The sequence below is a fragment of the Danio rerio genome, chromosome 22 (assembly GCF_049306965.1).
Source record: "Danio rerio strain Tuebingen ecotype United States chromosome 22, GRCz12tu, whole genome shotgun sequence".
Lineage (NCBI taxonomy): Eukaryota > Metazoa > Chordata > Actinopteri > Cypriniformes > Danionidae > Danio > Danio rerio.
In genome coordinates this window covers 32,316,573-32,328,547 of record NC_133197.1, presented here as the reverse complement: position 1 = coordinate 32,328,547, position 11,975 = coordinate 32,316,573, and the positions used below count along the sequence as shown (strand labels likewise).

The window sequence follows — 11,975 nt, the reverse complement described above, 5'->3', positions numbered from 1 at the left end:
ATAACATTTTTATTGCATATGTCTTAATTTTATTAATGACCTAATTTACATTTATAAAAGAAAACATTTTCATAAATGGGGCGAAGCATGCTAATAGGACTTTTAATTTGCCTTTAACCTAAGCGCTTCCGGCGAATTGAATGGCAATGCAAAATCCGGTGCGTTTAAGGTCTGTTTTGATGGTGAAATGAAGCTTTCTGAACCAGTGAAGCGCTCGACTCAATTGTATCGGAAAAGGGTTCGTTACTCGAAGCTTTCTAAATCAGAGCTCGATGAGGACCTCTTCTGGTGAAAGTGTGGGAAAGCACTGTGCTGCCATAATGTCAAATGTTCACAACTGACCAACTCATTCATGTAGTAATACAACAACAGCAATATAAACAAATTACTCAAATACTGTAGTTTTTACACAAGATATATTACATTACACAACTGATGACTGTGGTAAAATCCAAGGTATTCAAAAGTTTATCATAATACAACTAGCTCTGCTCCAAGCGGGGATCAAACCAGCGATTCCTGTGTGGGAGGCGAGTGCTCTAGAAGGACGCCATGTGATTGATACTATAAAGATGCGCTCGCCAGATGGTCTCTGTTAAAGACAATACTACGATATGCAGTGGTTTTCTTTAAAGATAGTTGTAAAAAAATAAGCTAATACACTTTAGTATGGTTCAAAACCTTTTTACTAAAAATTACTATTGTATTTTAGTTTAATTACTGCTGTGTGGGACTGGTGCAGTGCTTTGAAACAGTACAAATGTATGTAATCGACGCCTAATCTCTCGCTATACTCTTTACTATGAGGGTGTTTAAACATTTGAATCAAAATTTGAAGCAGTCACGTGGGTAAAGGCGAAAATGAAGCTTCGGACGTCACTGATCACGTGATGATGGCAAAACGAATCAAGCTCCGGTACACTGCTTCACTGCCAGATGTATCGTTTTTTTGATACATGCTTCGAAGCCTCGGCGCACAACGTCACATCACTACTGTTTTCTTTAAAAAAAAAAAAATCAGCGATCTCCAATAGCTGAGTGATATCCGATTTAAAGTGGGTCTCAGATTGTACAAGAAGCACTGCATTAAATTACATTTTCCCTGCCATATCTTTATAATATGAGCATTTATTTTACCCCAGTATATTCAATGGAGCTTCTGCGTTAGCCTGCCGATTCTGACGAGCGCGTGGGAGTAAACAGCTTTTTGTCTCGTTTTACGCTTGAGCAACTAAATAAATGCTAAAGTTTATTTAACTAAATGTATTTTAATGACATTTCAACATCGATGCTGTATAAGGAACCGTATAAAATGAGAAAAAGTTCACAATAACAGGTCACCGGAAGTGTATCAGCATGGGAACAGCACTAGCTCGGCATATACCCTATTGCCCAAACAGTTAAAACAGCAAGCAATGTATTTAGGATTGAGCATTACTCTTTTAAAGTGTTACATTTCTGTAACCGTGACTTGTTTTATGTTTCAGTGTTGTTACAATATGTTATGTATATAGACAGCAGGATGGGAGAATGTGACAGACCATGTATGGTTTGTAGTGTATGACGTCATTGCTATGCGCATGCATGTGAGGTAAAGGAAGCACAGTGAAAACCTGCGTGTCTGAGATTCATTGATATATAGAGTGATAGTTGAGAATTAGAGTGAACTAAGCATAAACATGGTGGCAGCGGTAAATTACCAAGAAGAAAAGTGAAAGACCGAGGTAAATCACTACGGAGAAAGTAATTAAGAGAGACGTGCGCCGATCATGGAGGGTGCTTTCGGATTGAAGCCGCCAGCGAATTTTGACTGGAATGCGACGAATATACCAAAAGCTTGGAAAGCATGGGAAGAAGAGTTCCCCTTCGGGGGGAACTCCAGCACTATAAGTGGATTTGATTGTAAAATCCACGCATTGGGAGGTTCGGTTCAAAAGCTACTCGTCTGAAAGAGTATTGAACGGGCCAATTAAGAATGAATTGGCAGCGCAAGCCTGCGCAGGTGAGCGGCATAAGCAATCAACTGAGTATATAAGCTCACCTGGCGCCAGCAGACGCTATCCTTTTCGCTTCAGAGACTTTCTGATCGAGTCGATGAGGGTTCCTCCTGCTGTGACCAGCGATTCTGAGCGAACGAGAGCATTCTCCCGGTCCAGAGTGTGTACACGCAGCGGCAGACGGTTGAGCTGGGTTTCTCCCTTGCCTGGCGTTCTTTGGGTCCGGTCCTCCAGAGCGGTGCGTATAAAGTTGCAAACTTCACAGAAAGAGCAACACAGTCGTGCAGCACGTCCTTTTCAGGACGGCGCTCCGACTGTGCGTTTCTGGATGCGGTGGTTTCCTGTCCTCGGATGATGGGCGCGGGCACTGCGTTACATGTCTGGGGGTCCAGCATGTTAATGCGCTGCTCGCGGGCAGTTCATGTCGTCATTGCGATGCCATGACTGTTGCGCAAGATCGCGGTTAGCCTTTGCAAAAGGGCGAACCACCCCAGTTGTCCCCTGCTCTGCAGCGGGCACTCGGGCAGATCTGAGGGTTTCAGCGAGAGATAATCCGTCGCCCATGGGCCCGCGGACCTCCCGCTCCTCTAAGCGCTCCATCCAAGCTTCGGGCGGGGGAAGCGATCCGTCTAACAGATGGTAGCCCTTACGCCCGATGACACCGGAGACCAGATGTCCACCGCGGCATCGGAGGGTGGGCTTTCATTGTCCGATGATGATCCAGACCCGCTCGCCCCCTTCGGGCTGGTGAGCGCTGTCACTACGGATCCTGAAACGGACATGTTAGCTGTGCTTTCCCGGGCTGCTTCTAGACCGACTAGAGGGGCGTTCCCTTCTTCCCGGAGGTGCACAGTAGGCTCACGCGGTCTTGTAAAGCACTTTTTTCTGCTCGTGCTGCGTGTCCCTCCACCCTAATCACTCTTGACGGTGAAACAGCCAGGGGGTATGTGGCGATTCCTCAGGTTGAGTGCGCGATGGTGGTAAATCCGCGCGGCGCCTCTTCTTGGCGGGGTCCGCCTCGTCTCCCATCCAAAGCCTGTAAGTTATCTACCTCCCTCGGAGCTAGAGCTTACATAGCTGCGGGCCAGGCTGCTTCCGCCTTGCATGCGATAGCCACCTACCAGCGCTACCAAGCGCAGGCGCTGGCCGAGCTGCACGAGGGTGGGTCCAACCCAGGCTTACGAGCTTCGCACCGCCGCCGACTTAGCTCTTCGGACTACTGAGTCCGCTGCGTGTGCGTTGGGGAGGACGATGTCCATATTAGTGGTCCAGGAGCGCCACCCCTGGCTGATAGGCGCAAAGTCGACAAAGTCCGCTTTCTTGACTTCCCCATATCCCCAGCCAGGTTCGGCGACACTGTCTGTGAATTCACCCAGGAATTCAAGGCGGTGAGAGAGCAGTTGGTGGGTGATGTCTTATCGGCGGTCCGTAGCCCGCTCCGCCCGCCGTGCCATTCATACCTGCTCCTCGCCGAAGGCGCCCGCCTACGAGAGCTGCTCCGCCCCCGCACACGCCTCCGGCGAAGCGAGCGCGTCGGGCACCTCGGAAGCAGGCAGCCCCCCTGCCCAGAACGCCGCTAAGTCCGGCAACGGACCGCGAAGCGCCCCTGGGACAGGCCATCTGGAGAAGAGGGAACTTGCTCTTTCCCCGCTGGAGGGCGGGGCCCCATTTCCAACGGCACTTTTTACTGCCATGAAAACATTATGAAAGGGCACTTTTCACTTCCCCAGATGTGACAGCCCGAAATCTGCCAGTCTGGGACGCTATGCTTTCTAGCTTGCAGATTCGGTGCGTTTCGCCAGTGGCTCACGAGCGCTGGGAGGACGGTCTCCTTTCTCCCACCCCTCGAGCCTCCCCTCCGGAGCTCGGGTTCGGAGTGAGAGCAAATATCTCACCTCCAGCTTTTCCGTGGGACCCGCGAGCTTCCCGGATCAGCACACCCACTCCGCGCTGCCCCACTGCTGGTACGTCAGCGATTGTAGCGATGAGTCCATTAGCGGGAGCTCTGCCTGCCTGGTTAGCGCGGGCCAGCTCTTCGCGGTGGCTCATACGCACAATCAGACTCGGCTATGCGATTCAGTTCGCGAAACGGCCCCCCAAGTCGCGGGTGTGTATTCACCAGGGTCAGCCCCCTGTCCGCCCCTGTCTTGCGAGAGGAGATTGCTGTCCTCCTGGCGAAGGATGCAATCGAGCCGCTCCCTCCAGCCGAGATGGAGAGCGGGTTTTACAGCCCACACTTCATCGTGCCCAAAAAGAGCGGTGGGTCACGGCCAATCCTAGATCTGCGCGTTTTGAACCGCTGCCTGCACAAGCTGCCGTTCAGAATGCTCACGCAGAAGCGCATCCTCCGGTGCGTTTGTCCTCTGGGTTGGCCTGCAGCATTAGACCTGATGGACGCGTATTTCCATGTCTCCACTCTTCCTCGCCACCGACAGTTTCTGCGGTTTGCGTTTGAAGGTCGAGCTTGGCAATACAAAGCCCTCCCCTTCGGGCTCTCTCTGTCTCCGCGGGTCCTCACCAAGCCCGCGGAGGGTGCCTCAGCGCCCCTTCGGCTCGCGGGCATCTGCATACTCTATTTCTTTACGACTGGCTGATTTTTGCCCTCTCTCGGAGCAATTGATTATGCACAGAGACAAAGTGCTCTGGCACTTCCACCTGTGGGGGTTTCAGGTCAACCGAGAAAAGAGCAAACTCGCCCCCGTGCAGAGGATCTCTTTTCTCGGGCTGGAGTTGGACTCGGTCACCATGGCAGCGCGCCTCTCCGGAGAGCGCGCTCAGCTGATGCTGTACTGTCTTAGAGAGCTCGACAGTAAAATAGTGGTCCCACTGAAACTATGTCAGAGGCTCCTGGGGCATATGGCATCCGCAGCCGCTTCATGCCGCTCGGATTATTCTATATGAGACCACTTCAGCACTGGCTGATCACGATCGAGTCCCCAGACGCGCATGGCACGCGCGCGCACACCGAGTCTCTGTTACTGCGCTGTGTCGCCGCGCCCTCAGCCCTTGGAGCGACCCCTCGTTCCTACAGGCCTGGGTGTCTCTAGAACAGGCGTCCAGTCTTGTTGTCGTTTCAGCAGACGCTTCCAACACGGGCTGGGGGGCTGTGCGTTGCGGGCATGCGGCTGCGGACCTGTGGAAAGGTACCCAGTTGCATTGGCATATCGCCTGGAGCTGTTGGCAGTGTTCCTCGCTCTCCGCCGTTTTTTTCCAGTGCTGGAGCGGCAACACGTGCTGGTCAGGACGGACAGTACGGCGGCGGTGGCGTATATCAGCCGTATAGGGGGTATGCGCTCTCGCCGCATGTCTCAGCTCGCCCGCCGTCTGCTCCTCTGGAGTCATCCGCGGCTGAAATCGCTGCACGCCATTCATATTCAGGCAAGCTCAACCGTGCAGCCGATGCGCTCTCACGGCAGCCTTGCGTCCTAGAGAATGGAGACTCCACCCCGAGTCTGTTCAGCTGATATGGGCGCGATTCGGGGAAGCCCAGATCGATCTGTTGCTTCCCCCGAGATCGCTCATTGCCAGTTGTTCTTTCCCTGACCGAGTGCTCTCGGCACGGATGCACTGGCTTACAGCTAGCCTCGGGGCACGCGCAAATACGCGTTTCCCCCAGTGAGCCTGCTCGCGCAGTTACTGTGCAAGGTCAGGGAGGACGTGGAACAGGTTGCTGGTTGCGCCCCTCTGGCTCAACCGGACCTGGATGTCAGAGCTCTCCCTCGCGATAGCCCTCCCCTGGCAGTCCCTTCGAGAGAGCACCTACTCTCTCAGGGACAGGGCACCACCTGGCACCCTCGCCGATCTTTGGAGATTTTTAGACGCGAGGAAGACTTAGGTAACCTCCGATTGCGGTGGCTAATACCGTCACTCGGGCTAGAGCCCCCTCCCCTAGCGCGCCTATGCCCTGACGTGGAGTCTATTCACTGAATGGTGTGTCTCTCGCTGAGAAGACCCCCGTAATTTGCCAGATCAGCGTTGTGCTTTCTTTACGCCGAGAGAAGTTGGAGAGCAGGCTGTCGCCCTCTACACTCAAGGTTACGTGGCTGCCATCTCCGCTCTCATAACGCGGTGGCTGGCAGCACCGTGGGAACGCATAACCTCATCATCCGGTTCCTCAGGGGCGTTAAGCGAATTAATCCACCCCGCCCCCTCTCATGCCCTCTTAGGATCTCGCCCTCGCTACACAAGCCGCGTCAGATCCCTTCGATCCTCGACTCAGTATCTTTCTGTCCCTGAAGACAGCTCTGCTGGTCGCGTTGATATCGATTAGAGGGTCGGGGACCCGGAGGCATTTTTCGGTCAGTGACTCGTGCCTATAATTGGGCTGGCTTCTCTCACGTCCTGAGACCCCACCCGCGATATGTGCCCAAGGTTCCTACCACTCCGTTTTAATACGAGGTAGTGAGCCTGCAAGCGCTGCCCTCGGAGGAGGCAGACCCAGCCCTTCTTTATTGTCCAGTTCGCGTTTTGCGTATTATCCGGACCGCACTCAGAGTTTAGATCATCTGAGCAGCTCTTCGTCTGTTATAGCGGTCGGCAGCAGGGAAGTGCCGTACCGAAATAAGTTCCCACTAGATTGTGGATGCCTTTCTTTCACTATCAGAGCCGAGATGAGCCGCGTCCCCCGAGAGCGCGTGCGCACTCCACTCGGAGCTTCGCATCCTCTCGAGCGCGCGCACGCGGCGCCCCTCTAACAGACATCTGTAGAGCTGCGGGCTGGGTGACACCCAACACATTTGCAAGGTTTTACAATCTGCGAGTGGAGCCGGTTTCCTCAAGGGTATTAGGTAACCCTTGGTGATTGAGGAAACAATTCGGTAGGGTGTTGAAACACGCTTGCTGCGCCATTTTCCCTAACACGGAGATACGTGCGCCTTTTTATCTGTCAGTAAAGTTCCCCGTCAGGTGAGCCCTGCAGATTCCTCCGTGGCCCCCAGCACTGACTCAGCGGAGGAGTCACTTGCTGGCCCACTACGTTGTAGGTCTGCCCACTGGTCAGCCCGCGTTTTGGGTAAAGGTGCCTGCTATGCGTGATCCCCACTAGGCGATCCCATATGCTTATTCAGCCACGGTTAAGTCCCCCCCCCTGGGCGGACCCGTGTCTTCCCTCCCCGCTAACCACTCTTTTGCTATGCGTACTCCCCCTTTTTAGGGCTAGTCCATATGTAAATTCTGCCATCTATCCCCCCTTGGGTAACGGATGGCCTCCGCAGCGTCCTCCCTATCGGGATGGCACGCTTCCCAACGTACTGTCGTATTTTCCTAGAATTATCTAGATGCTCACGACTTCCCAAAAAATATATCTAAATCCGTAAAACTTCTGTTGAAGTAGGATAAATTAGGGCCAGGGACACGTTGGAGGACCGCGCCCCCCATGATGTGGGTGCGTCACGCTTGCTTGACTATCTCCTCATCGGGGGTGTTGGTAAGGTGCAGTCATTATGACGCTTTCAATGGGCTCCCAATGCGTGGATTTTACAATCAAATCCACTTATAGTGCTGAAGTTCCCCCCGAAGGGGAACGTTCGAGGTTACTAAAGTAACCCTTCGTTCCCCGAGGAGGGGAACGGAAGCACTATACTCCGTCGCCATAATGACTGTCCCTTAGCTGTTAAAAGTCTCTTCAGCTTAAAAAGGATAGCGTCTGCTGGCGCCAGGTGAGCTTATATACTCAGTTGATTGCTTATGCCGCTCACCTGCGCAGGCTTGCGCTGCCAATTCATTCTTAATTGGCCCGTTCAATACTCTTTCAGACGAGTAGCTTCTGAACCGAACCTCCCAATGCGTGGATTTTACAATCAAATCCACTTATAGTGCTTCCGTTCCCCTCCTCGGGGAACGAAGGGTTACTTTAGTAACCTCGAACGTTTTCCCTGTACATTGATTTATCGCTTACAGATGCGGATGACAAGACGAAGGTAAAAGTTTTCCAGTTTTTAATCGGAGAAACCGGGAGAGAACTGAGTAAGACGCTAGGCGCCGCCCTCCCGGCTGACGGTGAACTGACGCTCGAAAGGCTGATAACCGCGTTCAGATAGCACTGCAATCCAGCACCAAACGAAACAGTAGAAAGATACAAATTTTTCTCCAGAAATCAAAACTCAGGCGAAATGATTGATAAGTATATTACTGATTTGACAGTGCTAGTGGACACATGCAACTTTGGATCAGCTAAAGATTCTCTGATTAGAGACTGAATTGTCTGCGGCATACTGAACTCACATGTGAGAGAATGTCTATTAAGAGAGCCTGAACTGACGCTTGAGAAATGCGTAAGGATTTGTAGAGCATCAGAACTGTCAAAAGAGAATGTAATGACCATAGAAGGACAGAAAGCTGAAGAAGTGCACACAGTACAGATAATTAAACAAAATCAGGGTGCAAAACAAACTCCTACAAAGTGTAAATTTTGTGGAAAACAGCATGAGTGGAAAAAACTGAGTTGCCCAGCTTATGGAAAGCAATGCAGAAAATGTGGCAAATTAAACCATTTTGCTGCCACATGTAAAACAAAAGAAACTAAGAGAAAAGGAATACACAGTGTGGCAGAAATTGAAGAGGAACCATTTCAGGAAATCCTAAGCCTTAGTTCGCAAATGAGAGAGGACACACAGGAAAAACAACTGTTTGCAACCATGTTGATAGGAGAACGACCAGTAAAATTTCAATTAGACTGTGGAGCCAGTTGTAACGTAATTCCCATTCAGCAGTTAAACCCTGACACCGTGATGGAAAATACTGAACAAATCCTGGTCATGTATAATAAGAGCACCAGTGGGAAAATGCAAAATAAAAATAAGAAACCCGAGAAATAGAAAACTGTACCGGATGGAGTTTATTGTTGTGGAAGACTCCTCTTCAGTGCCCCTACTGGGAAACAAGGCAGTACAGGCAATAGATCTGGTAAGAATACAGCATGAAAATATTATGGCAATTGATGATATTGTTACCACAGAAAGATGCAGAGGAAAAGAACCATGGGACAAAAGTGACATACATAGGGAGTATGCTGACGTATTTGAAGGAGATGGATGCCTGGAAGGAGAATATAACCTAGAAGTGGATCACGCAGTGAAATCAGTAAGGCTTCCAAAGCGAAGAGTTCCTGTGGCACTAATGAAACACCTAAAAGATGAGCTGGGAAGCCTGGTAGAGAGAGGCATTATAGCTCAGGTGGAAAAGAGCACAGAGTGGATTAGCAGAATGGTGGTGGTGAAAAAAACGTCTGGAAAACTCAGAATTTGTATCGACCCAAGACAATTAAACAAAGCATTGAGACGTCAACATTTTCCCTTACCCACCATAGATGATGTTCTCCCCGATCTGACCAAAGCGAGAGTCTTTACAGTGTGTGACGTGAAAGATGGGTTCTGGCACATAAGGCTTTCAGAACGGTCAAGCTACCTCACTACCTTTGCAATGCCATGTGGCAGGTACAGATGGATTAGAATGCCTATGGGAATCAGCCCGGCTCCAGAAGTGTTCCAGCACAGGTTGACTTAGGCATTAGAGGGGCTTCCAGGAATACGGATAATAGCGGATGACATCCTTATCTGTGGTGAAGGTGACAATGATGAGGCAGCTGAGAAAGATCATGACACAAAGCTAAGACAACTCCTGGACCGTTGTAGAGACAGAAACATTAAACTAAATTTCAACAAACTCAAGCTAAGACAGAAAGAGGTGCCATATATTGGACACAGACTGACATCTGAGGGATTAAAGATTGACCCAGAGAAGGTGAGAGCTATATTGGAGATGCCCAGGCCATCTGATGTGAAGGGACTCCAGAGATTATTAGGTATGGTGAACTATTTGTCTAAATTTTGTGCACATTTATCAGACAGCTGTGACACATTAAGACAACTGACACACAAAGATGTGATTTGGGAGTGGACTGATGTACAGGAAGATGCATTCAACAAACTGAAACAAATGATTGCCTCAGCACCTGTTTTGAAGTACTACAATCCAGAGGACGACCTAGTTTTGCAATGTGACTCCTCTGAGACAGGACTGGGCGCAGCACTTTTGCAGGCAGGACAACCAGTCGCTTATAGCAGCAGAGCCCTCACAGCCACAGAAAAAGGGTATGCACAAATAGAAAAAGAATGCCTAGCAATTCTTTTTGGAATGGAGAAATTTCACCAGTACACATATGGCAGGAAAGTAGAAGTACACTCAGACCACAAACCCCTAGAAACCATTGTAAAAAAGCCATTGCTTAATGCGCCCAAAAGATTACAGAGAATGCTTTTGAGACTGCAACGATATGACATTAACGTTGTCTATGTGCCAGGTCAACTGATGCACTTAGCAGATACTCTCAGCAGAGCATACCTATCAGAATGTGCTGCAGAAGGATCAGTAGAGACAGAAATTGAGACAATCAACATGTTGCAGTACCTGCCCATATCAGAAGGGATTCTACAAAAGATACAGAGAGAAACAGCTAAGGATGAGAAATTTCAGATGTTGCAGCAAGTGATAGCTCAGGGATGGCCAGAGGAGAAAACTCAGCTGAAAGAAGAGGTGAGACAATTATTTTCTATAGGAGAAGAGCTTAGTGAGCGAGGTGGAGTGATTTTTAGAGGTAAGAGAGCTCTAATACCAGCAAAGCTGAGAACAGAGATCATGGAGAGAATTCATGCATCACATCTAGGCATAGAAAGCTGTTTACGAAGAGCAAGAGACTGTGTATACTGGCCTGGAATGAGTGCCGCTATGAGAGAATACATAGGGAAATGTGCTGTTTGCAGAACTGTAGATGCGCGACAGCAGAAAGAGACAATGTGCGCACATGACATTCCGATAAGGCCTTGGGCAAAAGTAGGCACAGATTTTTTTTCATTCAACAACAGAGCGTATCTCATCACAGTTGACTATTTTTCTAACTTCTGGGAAATTGATTATCTTACTGATACCAGCTCAAGCACAGTGATACACAAACTAAAGGCCCATTTTGCACGACACGGGATCCCAGACACAGTTATCTCTGATAACGGGCCACAGTACAGCTCTCAGGAATTTAAAAAATTCAGCATAGCTTGGGAATTTAGGCATGTGACGTCATCTCCAGCATATCCGCAAAGCAACGGCAAAGCCGAGTCAGCAGTTAAAACCGCAAAACATCTCATGGAAAAAGCTAAGAGAGCAAAAGCTGATCCATACCTGGCTATACTAGAGCACAGGAACACTCCATCTCAAGGATTTAATGCCAGTCCTGCCCAAAGACTCATGAGCAGAAGAACTAAAACATTACTGCCAACACGGGACAGCCTCCTGCAGCCAGGTGTTGTAAACACAGAGCACGCTGTAAAAATCAACCAACGCAAACAAGCCTACTACTACAACAGAGGGGCGAAAGATCTTAGACCTCTGCAGGAGGGAGAACAAGTAAGAGTCCAGTTGGACACAAAACGTAAAGCACACTGGACACTGGCAAAGGTGGAAAGAATGACCAATAACCGATCATACACTGTCAAGCTGGAAAATGGAACTGTTGTACGGAGAAATCGGAAACATCTCAGGACTGTGCCTGGAAGACCACAGGGAGCAGACACAGGGAATACTGTCAAGCTTGCTCAGACTAATCATCCAGATGAGGGACATACAAAGGCAGTTCCAGAGACACGCATTACACGCACACACCATACAGACACCAGCAACAGTGTTGTGATAACTAGAAGTGGCAGAATAGTTAAAAGACCAACACACTTGAGAGATTTTGTTTAAACATCTGTCATTGTTTTTATGACACTGAAGCGAAATTAAGAGCATACAGTGTTATGCTGTTGTGCACATGTTGTAATGTTATGTTGTTCCTTGCATACAGTGCACATATTACTGTATATAAATTGTTTAAAAAAAAAACAAAAAAAAAAAGGAAAGATGTTCCAATATGTTATGTATATAGACAGCAGGATGGGAGGATGTGACAGACCATGTATGGTTTGTAGTGTATGACGTCATTGCTAT

At 49.4% G+C, this 11,975-nt stretch overlaps 1 protein-coding gene across 5 annotated transcripts in view; it reads left to right on the top strand.

Moving 5' to 3' along the window:
• Positions 1–11,975, top strand: part of LOC100535347 (V-set domain-containing T-cell activation inhibitor 1-like) — an 82,222-nt gene that overhangs the window by 14,259 nt on the left and 55,988 nt on the right. The window lies entirely within an intron of this gene.